Source organism: Protomyctophum bolini (genome assembly GCF_963924005.1).
Source record: "Protomyctophum bolini genome assembly, chromosome: 20".
NCBI lineage: Eukaryota > Metazoa > Chordata > Actinopteri > Myctophiformes > Myctophidae > Protomyctophum > Protomyctophum bolini.
In genome coordinates, this window is record NC_137881.1 from 7,807,749 (window position 1) to 7,821,352 (window position 13,604).

At 46.3% G+C, this 13,604-nt stretch overlaps 1 protein-coding gene across 1 annotated transcript in view; it reads right to left on the bottom strand.

The window, feature by feature from the left end:
* Window positions 1-1,527: 1,527 nt before the first annotated feature.
* Window positions 1,528-13,604, bottom strand: part of LOC308334969 (uncharacterized protein) — a 116,514-nt gene continuing 104,437 nt past the window's right edge. The window contains exon 6 of the mRNA XM_080791877.1: window positions 1,528-1,586. The gene's annotated coding sequence lies outside the window, so the exon portion shown is untranslated. The remainder of the gene's footprint in view (window positions 1,587-13,604) is intronic.

Consider the following 13,604-nt stretch of genomic DNA (forward strand, 5'->3'; position numbering starts at 1 on the left):
ACACACACACACACACACACACACACACACACACACACACACACACACACACACACACACACACACACACACACACACACACACACACACACACACACACACACGCGCGCACACACGCACACACACACACACACACACACCTAATCCCGCCTGCAGCACTATGATAAGCTAAACACTGCAGTGTTCACCGTCCCAATTGGTATGTATGTATAAAAAAAAGTAGCTAGGCTGTATTTAGAGTATAGCCCTGAGCTAACCCCAGCCTGTGATGCTGTTTGTTTGTCTGTGTGTGTGTGTGTGTGTGTGTGTGTGTGTGTGTGTGTGTGTGTGTGTGTGTGTGTGTGCGTGACGTGTCCCATAGCTGTTGTTGGCTCATCTAACGTTGCTGGCTGATGTTCCGTTGAGGAGTTAAAGATGGCATCTTGAGTCACACACCATACAACTACGTCTACTACTACCCCCACCATCAGTCACACACACCACAACTGCTACCACTACAACTCTTAATCAGCAGCACAGGGTGACACACACACACACTCACACACATTGTTGAACTGCTAAACTTGAGCGGTTGTTGCGTAACGGTAGCGATGGACGGTCCACTCACTCTCGTGCATCACAGCCCTCAATTTCGTCACCACGCCGAGTGAGTGTTTCCGTTCCTCACCCCCTCCTCTCCTCGTTGTCCTCTTCCCACACGCCTCTCTTACTCACGCTGTTCAGAGTGTGTGTGTCAGTGGTGAAAAGTAACTAAGTACTTTTACTTAAGTACTACAATTAAGTACAATGTTGAGGTATTTGTACTTTACTTTCCAATTTCCAGTACTTTTACTTCTACTCCACTACATCTCACACAGTGTACTATTCGTTGTCGCAAAGATGCATCCGATGTCTGTAGCTGCTGCAAAAGATACAACGCTACAAATAACATGAACTGGCTTCAACGTCAGATACGAAGATACACAAAGTGACATATGCTGTGAATCTTTGTATTGTTGCATCTGCCCGTGTGATTGCACCATGAGTGGCTATTGACTATATGCATATGGACATGCACATTATCGTCGTGTGCATATCGTCAATTGGACCGGTGACCTCTTGAACCCCATATCTCTATTCTGGCGACGCCCTGCGTTGTGAGTGTATAGACTGGCTGGTAAATTGGCGAGAGAGAGAGAGAGAGACACACACACAGAGAGTGGTGTTTACAATCAGGTGTGTGAGAGAGAGAGAGAGAGAGAGAGAGAGAGAGAGAGAGAGAGAGAGAGAGAGACACACACAGAGAGTGGTGTTTACAATCAGGTGTGTCTGTGTGTGTCTGTGTGTGTGTGTGTGTGAGAGAGAGAGAGAGAGAGAGAGAGAGAGAGAGAGAGAGAGACAGGACAGAGAGTGGTGTTTACAATCAGGTGTGTGTGTGTGTGTGTGTGTGTGAGAGAGAGAGAGGAGAGAGACAGACAGACAGACAGACAGACAGACAGACAGACAGACAGACAGACAGACAGACAGACAGACAGACAGACAGTCTTACCTGGTGAGTGAGGGCAGTGAAGTCAGTCCTAGCACGTCACCATGACTCCGCCCACTTCCTGAAACAACAACAACAAACAACACCAGAGGAAGGACAGAGGTCAGGGAGAGGTCGGACAACATCCAGGTCATCGACACAGCGGAACGGAAACTCCCTTTTGTCCCTTTTGTCTGGAGGCCTTGAAGGGTTTATAGTCAGTATCACCACAAGGAGACACTCGCTTGCTAATAATATAAGTGTACAAAAAGTACGCATCCCCACAGGCCCCGGCTGTAAGGTTCAAATAGTAAAGACCAAAGGAGAGCTTTCACACTGATGGGGGATTGAGCTACGTTCTGTGGGTCGATATGCTCCTCTGGACCTTTGGCCGACTAGCAGTGGTGGAAAAAGTACTCTACTGTTTGTTCGATATATGCAATGTAGAACTGTACAAGTCTGGAATTCAAATTGTACTTGAGAAATAGTACAACATGTTTTGGCATCAAAATGTACTTAAAGTACCAAAAGTAGACAGTACTCACACACACACACACACACACACGTACACAGCGTACAAGTGAAAGTCAGGAATTCAAAATGTACTTGAGTAAAAGTACAAAACCAAAAGAGTTATATGCAGAATGTCCCGTCTATGTGTAAACATCTTTTACAAGCTCACATTGAGACGCGAGTTAAAGCCAAAGTTAAAATATGTTTTGTAATAGTTATTAAAATCTAGAAAGTAACTAAAGTTTTCAAATATTTGTAGTGGAGTAAAAGTAGGCAATATTTGCCTCTGAGATGTAGTGGAGTATAGAAGTAAAAGCATTGGAAATTGCAGTACAAATGCCTCAAAATTCAACTTAATTACAGTACTTAGGTAAATGTACTTCGTTACTTTCCACCAGCGATTTGCAGTTTGCACCTGTGGCACACTAGGTCAGACATGTTGAGACATTCCAACGCGGGGTTAACCGGTGGTCGGCCATTCATCAGCCGCATAACGCATGACACGGAGGCTACATCGCTCTGTGTGTCACGGTAACGCACGCCTCGGGGGCTACAGTGTTCTGTGTGTCACAGTAACGCACGCCTCGGGGGCTACAGCCCTCTGTGTGTCATGGTAACGCACGCCTCGTGGTCATGGTAACGCACGCCTCGGGGGCTACAGCGTTCTGTGTGCTTCATGGTAACACACGCCTCGGGGGCTACAGCCCTCTGTGTGTCATGGTAACGCACGCCTCGTGGTCATGGTAACGCACGCCTCGGGGGCTACAGCGTTCTTTGTGCTTCATGGTAACACACGCCTCGGGGGCTACAGCCCTCTGTGTGTCATGGTAACGCATGCCTCGTGGTCATGGTAACGCACGCCTCGGGGGCTACAGCGTTCTGTGTGCTTCATGGTAACGCACGCCTCGGGGGCTACAGCCCTCTGTGTGTCATGGTAACGCATGCCTCGTGGTCATGGTAACGCACGCCTCGGGGGCTACAGCGTTCTGTGTGTGTCATGGTAACGCACGCCTCGGGGGTTACAGCGTTCTGTGTGCTTCATGGTAACGCACGCCTCGGGGGCTACAGCGTTCTGTGTGCTTCATGGTAACGCACGCCTCGGGGGTGACAGTGTTCTGTGTGTCATGGTAACGCACGCCTCGGGGATACAGTGTTCTGTGTGTCATGGTAACGCACGCCTCGGGGGCTACAGCTCTCCGTGCTTCATGGAAAAAGGCCCACAATCTTTTGGGTTTTTGCTCGTGTTTGTTTGTTTATCGTTGAGCCGTTTGGAATTTTCATTTGTGTCATAAGATCATCAATTATGCCATTGTGTGTGGCTTACAAAATCACGCTCTCTCTCTCTGTGTGTGTGTGTGTGTGTGCACGCATGCTTGAGCGTATCAGTCCAAACTCACAACAGCAGGTCCTGGACCAGTGCTGTGGCCATCTGTGTGTGTGTGTGTGTGTGTGTGTGTGTGTGTGTGTGTGTGTGTGTGCGTGCACGCCATGCACCGCCTGTTGAGTGTGAGCCACAGCGCCCTTTGAGGGCCACGTGACTGAGAACAGGTGCCACTATAGTACTGTATACCCAGTCCACACACACACACACACACACACACACACACACACACACACTCACACAAACGCACGCACTTGTTCCATGCACTGTAAAAACGAATGCAACTTGTTTCACAGGTCGGTTTGGGTTTGAAACGAAGGATTTGCAAGGATTTCAGCAAGCAGTGCACTGCACTGCACTGCTGCTAAACAGAAGTTTGCACAGAAACACGCACGCACACAGTCGCACACGCACACAGGATGCCCTTTTCTGTGGTGGCATCTTAAATGTCATCACCTTTCTCTGACCCTCCCTGGCGTCCCTTCTCATACGTCTCTCATGTCCCTGTCTCCACATAAACTGTGGTCATGTGACCATGCATGCTCCTGTCCCCCCCCACATGACCTGTGGTCATGTGACCATGCTCCTGTCCCCCTCCACATGACCTGTGGTCATGTGACCATGCTCCCCCCCCCCCCCCCCCCTCCACATGACCTGTGGCCTGCTGCCAGACCAGACCCACTTTGCTAACAACCCAAATCCAGCCAAAGCTCTTGTGCAGCAACGGTCAATCAAACTAACCGATTGGATCGATTGCAAAAACCTAATCGATTTCAATGAAATTTCAGATGATCTCCAAGTTCACGACGTCGACGCGCGGTAGCTCGTGAGCTTGTAGATCGGCTATGCTCGGTACTTCAGTGGGACATTACGGTGAAGTAGGACAAAACTAAAGATCACTCCTGGTATATTCATAGTACCTGACGATCATGTTTTAGGGGGGTGGGGGGGGGGTCACGGCACTCATCAAACACACCTACTCGTTGCAGTTTTTATGTTCTATGTTTTATGAACAGCAATGTGCAGAGCCACAGGCATGGTGCCGTGTGCAAAAGCACATATTGTAATATGTGTGTGGCTTGCACATGTGCGTACGCGCGCGCCCGTGTGTGTGTGTGTGTGTCTGTGTGCGTGCGTGTCTGACACTGACAGGCAGGTATAGCTGGCTCAGCCTGCAGGCGGCCGAGCAGTGGCGAAGGCCCTCCACCTTTGATCTATAGGGGTCAAAGTTCAAGCCTTCATCCTCACAGGGGTCACAGCTGGTGTGCAGGGGCCTGCCGACGGTGCGTTCCTACAGTAAAGGTAGACTGCAGGGTTTCTGTCGCCTCTCATTCTGAGTGTTGATTCTGACAGCAACGTTTGATTTAGTTTCAGTCATATACTGTATAGTCTCTTCAATACAATTCCGTTTAGTTTTTAAGTCACAATTTTAGTCATCTGAAATATATTAGTGTCAGTCTTTACGATTTTAGTCGACTGAATCTACTGTTGATCTTTTGTCGACTAAAATGTGTTTTGGCGGGCCTTGATGGCGTCGTAATGGCTGATTTTACAGTATACACTTTGGTTGCACTAAATAACAGATCTACAAGTTGACTATGCGACGCGCTGTGAGATAGTGGATGAACAGCAAACTGGTGGCAGAGCGTACAGGGTGTACAGTGCACACACACTGAGCTATACGCCACCTTAAACAGGAGACACGCCAGAGGACCGTAGATCTCTCTCTGTTCCTGCAACAGCCAAATGTCCCACAACCAACGATCCATCGGGTAAATGTCACGCTCTGCTCTGACGCGATCATTTGACCTTGATCGATATCGAGCTCACGCTGGATGGATGGATGCGGTGGAGAGAGGGAGGGGGGAAGGGGGGCGAGAGAGAGAGAGAGAGAGAGAGAGAGAGAGAGGGGGGGGGCGATGTCACTTTAAAGTGATGTGATGTGTTTTTATCTCCCGTTTTGTAAATGTTAAACAGTGGGTGCAGAAAACATTGACATTAAACTGCAATACAGACAGACAGACAGAAGCGATAAGAAGCACACACACACACACACACACACACACACACACACACACACACACACACACACACACACACACACACACACACAGGAAGATAGATAAAAGAGAAGAAGGGAGGAGGAGAATGAGTAAGAGTGGGACAGGAAGGAGAGGAGGATGAAGATGAGAGGAGGAGGAGGAGAGAGAAGGCCTTGAGTCACACTAAAGACTATACAATGTTTAAAAAAATACACACAGATTACAGAGAGAGAGAGAGAGAGAGAGAGAGAGGCAGAGTCTGTCTGTTGTAGATCTGCTATGTTTGACCTAGAGGCTTTGGTGTAGAGAGGGAAACAGGACGGAGGTCCCTGGGGGACCCTGTAGTAAAACCAAGTCTATATATGGTTTTAGTGAACACATTCATTACTGTACAAGAAAAAGTAATATATCAACATATAACTTTGACCATAAACACTATTGGTGATGACACACCATGCCCAAAATAGTTCTAGTCAAATAATTACTTTTTCCATGCGCTCAAAATTCCCCTACTGTACCGAGACTGGGAACGTTATACAGAGCAGAGCTTAAGAGTATAAGACCAGTCAGTATGGGTTACCTCTCCCTCTCCCAGACCTGTTAGTATAAGACCAGTCAGTATGGGTTACCTCTCCCTCTCCCAGACCTGTTGCATTGTGGTGTAACTGACTGCAGCGCGTCGGTACCGAATACTATTGTGTGGCAGACGGCAGCTGTCCCCCACATGCAGGCTAGCACACAAACGCACGGAGGGCGTGCACACGCACTCTCACACACACACACACACACACACACACACACACACACACACACACACACACACACACACACACACACGCCAAACGCAGACCAGGGAACATGCACCACTGTATACGTATGCAGACACAAAGGCACATGCAAGCCCCCCCCCCCCCAACACACACACACACACACACACAAACTGAAGCCGCTAATCTGCCACCTGCGTTCCATTTCAAAGGAAACCACCCATACTGCTGACAACAAAGGCAATAGACGGTGCATACTGTACATAGTGACCGAGTGAACGTTAATACCCGCCTAGCGCACACACACACACACACACACACACACACACACACACACACACACACACACACACACACACACACACACACACACACACACACTCGTACTGTACATTCATGGAGAGTCATTGCACAAGAGAACATGCCATATATGTGAGAGGGAGGGAGTGACACTGTGTGTGTGTGTGTGTGTGTGTGTGTGTGTGTGTGTGTGTGTGTGTGTGTCTTGTGTGAGCCTGCATAGCGTGAGTGCAGGTGCCACGCTGTTTCTTAGTCAACTGGTGATTCACTGGCTCTCTTCAAGTCAGGGCAGCAGGCTTCTCTCTCACACACACGCACGCACACGAAATAGCAGGGTGCTGGAGGAATGATAATGAAATGAAAGGGCTTCCTTCTGTCTGTCTGTCTGTCTGGATTTGTGCCGTCTGCCTGTTTGTCTCCCCAGCTATCCGTCTGTGTCCTCGTCTGTATAGTATACGGAGCGATCTCAAACTGAACTGGATTACTACATTCATCTGAAAACTTGAGTTGCTTTGTAGATTTAAATTATTATTTCAAAACATGCATTAGCCACTTCAGCCCTATACATTTCGGGCCATTTGAAAATAGCCAATCTACAAACTCACCAAAAGCTCACAATGCGCCACGGTGCGACGCATTGTGAGCTTCGTGAGATCGGCATATCGAGCACTTTCTACTTTTGGTACTTTAATTATGATTTGATGCTCTTGTACTTTTACTCAAGCACACTTTGAATTTCTACATTGCAGTATAGAGTGTATGCGTATGCGTAAAGTGAATAGCAAATCGAGTGGCAAAGTGAGTTTGAAACATTGTCTAATGCAATCAAATAGGACCTTTGTGTTTGGATGTCAAGTCCAGAAAGTAGTTTTTTTTCTTTACACTCAGTAAGGCGTTCCCGCATAACTTCCAGTTATAATGATGATGTCATATACCCTCTATTGATACTTTTTACTTTACACTGTCAGTCTGTCAGTCTGTCCTTCTGTCTGGTCAGCTCAGTCCAGTGGTTCCACCACCGCTCTTCCCAGCACTCCCGTGACCTCATAATTACATCTTCTACAACATTGTCGTCTGGCTGTTTTTGTCGCTCTGTTGTTTTGTCCAGTTGACTACTGGGCGTTGAACGTTTAATGGACCATAATTGGAAACAAGCCTCCCGACGGATATTCTTTTTTTTTTGGTGAGACGCATTAGCCGTGTTTTTAACCCGCTCTATACGGCCTGTACTTCGACCGTCAAAGTATTCAATCGATCAAAAGCCTGGTGCGTTATTTCTTTTTTTTTATAATATATTTTTAATCCCACGATTTTGTAACCCATTTTTCACCCCTGTGTCAATCATCTAATGTGATCCTGGGCTCTACACACCCTCCACCAACCTAGTTCCCCATATATGGGGGACAAGGGGAGAGCAACGGACTTGAACTCATGCTTCCTTCATGCCCGAGTGTCCAAGTTGCTCCTTTACACCTGACAGGGGGGAGTTTCCCTGGTTGGCCGTAGCGTGTGGAAGGAACACGTTATTCCAACCAGTTTCTTTCCCCTCCATCGGTGCGCTATTTCTAAAGCGATGTGACGTTGAGCAATGGCGTTAATGCTCCTCATAGGTGTTTCACACAGGAAGCGTCGAAGCGATTATATGCACGGTTGCACCTAGTAATTGATTTTTAATGAGAGGCAAGCGTTCAAGTTCACCAAAGACTCTTTTTTTTATTACCTTTCAGGATTTAGTTTTTCGTTCGTTTCAAACCAGTTTGATCCACGTATACGTCAGAGAGCAGAGTAGAAATGCCTCGTCTTTGTTTGAAGTGGCATGATGCGTGAGACCATGTGCCAGAGTCTGTTTTCTATCTCACTCGCCTTATGTGTGTGTGTGTGTGTGTGTCTGGCTGAGGTCTGGCAGGGCTACAGACAGCGAGGGGGAGTGTTGCGTTGACTGTGGTTTTGGGCTTGCTGGCTCGGTCAACCCCCGCGTCATATGGCCTTAGTCTATAAGGTCACGGTCAGCGCCTTGTTGGACTCGCAAAACACTGCACGCAAAACATCGCACGCACGCACGTGCAAATAAATGAATTAAAGCTTGGTTGATGCCCCCCTCCCTCCAAACACAACACGCTGGATTTTACTATGTACGACAAGGGTGGATGGAAACAGCGCCCACACAAGAGGGGGGCAGAAGAACAGACACGTTTAAGTAGAAGCATGTTAGGCTACCAGACAGACAGACACCCACACACAGACACAGTCTCACCCGTGATGCTGTATGAAGCCACCACAGACAGACAGCCAGCAGTGGTGGAAAAATTACTCAATTGTTTTACTTAAGTATAGGCCTACAAGTATCAATACTGCATTGTAGAAATACTCCATTACAAGTAAAAGTCCGGTATTCAAAATGTATAAACTATAGGCATGATATATCGTATATCGATATTAATCCCAATGATATATATCGATTAATCGTGACGATATTAATCGATTTAATTAAAAAAATTAAATAGGGAGGGCTAGTGAATGATGGTGTGTGTGATATGAAATGTGAGCTTTAATCATATTCAACTGCTTTTGGAGAGACATTTTCAGTACTAGAGCACTGCAGAGGGGAGCTGTGTGTCTCTGTGACTGTGCCCAGGTGATGGTCGTTATTGATGCTCATTAATAGATCAAGGAAGGGAATTATGTTTCTGCACTGTCAAATAGATCTACGTCTATCCTAAGATGTCATCAAAGAAAGCTTTTTTCTTTTTTACTCGAGCTAGGTTCTAAACAAGAAAGCATGCTTACAGTTGTTGCACAGATATTAAGTAATTTTACAGAAATGAGACAGACTCCATGCAGTCACTTTAGTAGTCGAGTACATGCAGAGGGGAGCTGTGTGTCTGTGACTGTGCCCAGGTGATGGTTGTTGATGCTCATTAATACATCAATGAAGGCAATTATGTTTCTGCACTGTCAATAGGTAATGCTATACTTTTGCAATGCAGTTAAATACTTTTTTTGTTTGTTTAAAATATTGTGAAAAATCGCATCGTGAACCTCATATTGTGATTCGAATCATATCGTGAGTTGAGTGAATCGTTACATGCCTAGTAAAGACATATTGGCATCAAAATCTACTTAAAAGTACCACACATGGAAGTACTCACTATATGCAGAATGTTTGTGAGTTTGCAGAACTGCTATATATTCAAATGGCCAGAATGTATCGTGTATGTTTTGTAATAATAGTGAAAATAAATGTAGTGGAGTAAAAGTACACGAAATACTCGAGTAAAGTACAAATACCTCAAAATTGCACTTACTGTAAGTGCAGTACTTAAGTAAATGTACTTAGTTACTTCCCACCCCTGCCTGCCAGCCAGCCAGGGGACGACAGAGGAGAGAAGAGAAGGAGCAACAGAGACAGAGAGAGGATCCGATGGTAATAAATCATGTCTAGACACAACCTAATGAAAGCGGCGCAGCCAGCGCTGAAATGTGGACCTATATGCGGTCTCTTCTGTGTGTGTGTGTGTGTGTGTGTGTGTGTGTGTGTGTGTGTGTGGTGGTATTACTATACTTGTGAGGGCCAAATGCCCTCACAAGTATAGTAGAATTTGGGAATTAGACCTTGTGAGGACAATTCTCCTGGTCCTTGCACGCACGTGTATTCGGGCAGAGATGTTCAATGTTCAAGAAAAAATTTGTGTTTTATGAATATGCCAAGGCTCACACACACATATACAGTACGTACAGTATGCATTTGCTTGCAAAACACTGCACCTGGCTGGCAGAGTGTCTGCCAGCACACACACACACACACACACACACACACACACACACACACACACACAGACCCAAAGAGAGTGACGGCATGCATGCGCTCTTCTCTCCTCAGTGTTGGGAGAAGTACTCAGATTTTTTTTTACTTTAGTAAAAGTAGCAATACCACAATACAAAAATACTCTGATGAAAACCAAATGGCCTCTATTCGATATCTGACTCGCGTAAAAGTATCGGCATTAAATAAAATACCAAAGTAAAAGTCAACATTTGTAAAACCTTTTTGAAAACATCTGGGTAATCTATGTTAATAACCTAAATCTGTCAAACAGTTGGAGCTTGAGTGGAGTAGATGGTGAGGTTACCTATACACTACCCTAGGGGACACGCGGGGAGAATATGCAAACTCCACACAGAAAGGCCCTTTCGCCAACCCCACACATAGGGTATGGGTGCTGATGACGCAGAGGAGAGAACACGCCCCCAGGGTCCACAGCGTCCCCAGCGGGAATCGAACCCGGAACCTTCCAGCTGTAAGGTGACAGCACTATACCGACTGTGATACCGCACCCCAGAGTGAGAGTTTTGAGGGCTATCCCTTATTTTTTCTCGGAAACACAGAGCCAGCTGTCCTTTATTTGAATTGTAGGTTGTTGGCAACCCTGCCTCCAAACAGAGCGGGACGCGCTGACAATGCCAACAATCAGTGGTGGAAAGTATAGGTACATTTACTTCCAATTTGCAGTACTTTTACTTCTACTTTTAGGTACAAGTTAGTAGTTAATAGTTATACTTTGTAGATTTGTATTATTATTTCAAAACATTAACCACTGCAGCCCTATAAACATTTCGGCCATTGGGAGAAAAAAAAAGACATTCTGCATATATTCAGTATTTTCTACTTTTGGTACTTCTGGACTTTTACTTGGAACAGAGTATACTGCAGCATACATTGCAGTGATGATACTTTTACTTCAGTATAGAGTACATTTTTACACCACCGAGCGACAATGCCAAGAACGTACAGTACGGCACGTCGGGGTCAACTCCGTAAGTGAAAGTCACCTGCGTAGCACGACGCTGGCATCAGCTCCGTAACCACCCTGTCTCTAGAGAGAGAGAGAGAGACCCCCGCTGTCTCTAGAGAGAGAGAGAGAGACCCCCGCTGTCTCTAGAGAGAGAGAGAGAGAGAGAGAGAGAGAGAGACCCCCACTGTCTCTAGAGAGAGAGAGAGAGAGAGAGAGAGAGAGAGAGAGACCCCCACTGTCTCTAGAGAGAGAGAGAGAGAGAGAGAGAGAGACCCCCACTGTCTCTAGAGAGAGAGAGAGAGAGAGAGAGAGAGAGAGAGAGAGAGAGAGACCCCCACTGTCTCTAGAGAGAGAGAGAGAGAGAGAGCGAGAGAGACCCCCGCTGTCTCTAGAGAGAGACAGAGAGAGAGAGAGAGAGAGAGAGACCCCCACTGTCTCTAGAGAGAGAGAGAGAGAGAGAGAGACCCCCACTGTCTCTAGAGAGAGAGAGAGAGAGAGAGAGACCCCCACTGTCTCTAGAGAGAGAGAGAGAGAGAGAGACCCACCCTGTCTCTAGAGAGAGATAGAGAGAGACCCCCGCTGTACTAAACAACAACAGCTTAGACGTGAGGAAGAGAGAGCTGCTGGCCTGTCTGTACTTGACTCACGCACGCACGCACGCACACGCACACGCACACGCGCACACGCGCACACGCACACACACACACACACACACACACACACACACACACACACACACACACACACACACACAGTCTGAGAGAAACATGGCCCAGGGCGACCACTTTCAGAGGGCTGAACAGACTGACTCTATGGGGGAAAAACAAGTAAAGATAAATCCCTTGTTTATCCGATTGTAAAGTGTGATATCTTTTGTGTGCATGCGTGTGCTGCGTACGTGCACGTGCGTGCAGTGTGTGTATGACAATAATTGTGCAAGACATGCAGTAAGTGTTTGGGGAACATGTGTTTAGAGCTGAAATCACACTACTTGAGATTTGAACCCATGGTCCCCAGCGTGTGAACCCATGGTCCCCTGTGTGTGCGTGCACCAACACTACTGCAGTTGAAATGATACATAAAGCTGCTCTAGCTATTGAAAAATAGCAGATCTACAACATCATAGCGCGCCACCAAGTGGCACGCTACGAGCTTGTAGAACGACTGACATATAATAGAAACATAGCTTTTTCAGAAAACTGTCAGGACTTAGAAGACATTTTTAGAATTATGATATCAGGCCTAAATGGGTTAACTTCATGCAGTTCCGCCTGTCAACCTATACCTGACCACAGGATATAAATATGTCAATAGAAGAGCAGGTAGACCAACTACAAACCACCACAGTTATGCTAGTTATATTGTATTCACATACTGTGCCATATAGAAGCACTGTTGTTTTATGGTTAAAAAAAATAAGCTTCGATTTGGATTAGGAATACATTCAGGTTGGTGTTAGAGTTAGGATTAGGCATTTAGAGGATAGGTTTAGGGGTTGGGGGTTAGAGTTAAGCGTTATTCATAGTCTTGGAATTTCGGTGGTGAGGTGACCACCGAACTACAACATGACGTCACTGAGGTGACCACCGAACTACAACATGACGTCACTGAGGTGACCACCGAACTACAACATGACGTCACTGAGGTGACCACCGAACTACAACATGACGTCACTGAGGTGACCACCGAACTACAACATGACGTCACGAGCCGCGGTGAAGAGCAAACCATCACCACCGCCCCAGCCCTTCTGTCCGTTTTTACTCACCACCGCTCAACGTTATTTCGGCTCCGGTGGTCACCTCACCACCAAAAATACAGACTATGAATTCGTTTTGAGCCACCTAAATCTTATCCTTAAACTTATTTGCCATTTTTTTTAATTAAAAAAAAATCTTTTTCGAATTGCCGATCTACAGTATCTATCTATCGATCTACTAATGCAGCCTTTTTTCCTTTAACTTTTTGTCCTTTTTCTTTTCTTTTTCTTTCCCGTATTGTCTTGTTAGTTGTTTTTTGTTTGTGTCTGTTCTCCTTTCAATAAAAATTAAGTGAAAAAAACGTGTAGATCGGTGATTTATTTTTGTTACAAAAACGTTTAGGGATAATTAAAGGGTAAGGGGTAGCGCGAGATAGAGCCCAAGGTGGCTGCACACTGCTGCGTTTCTGTGCTGCGGTCCTTGCAGAATGATGCAGACTTTTTTGGAAAACTTCAGGGGGAAAAAATGGTGGACCTGAAATTCGCACCGATATTCTGGCCCGAAAACGCAGCTTTCTGTAAACACCTTTATGCTATGTTTATAC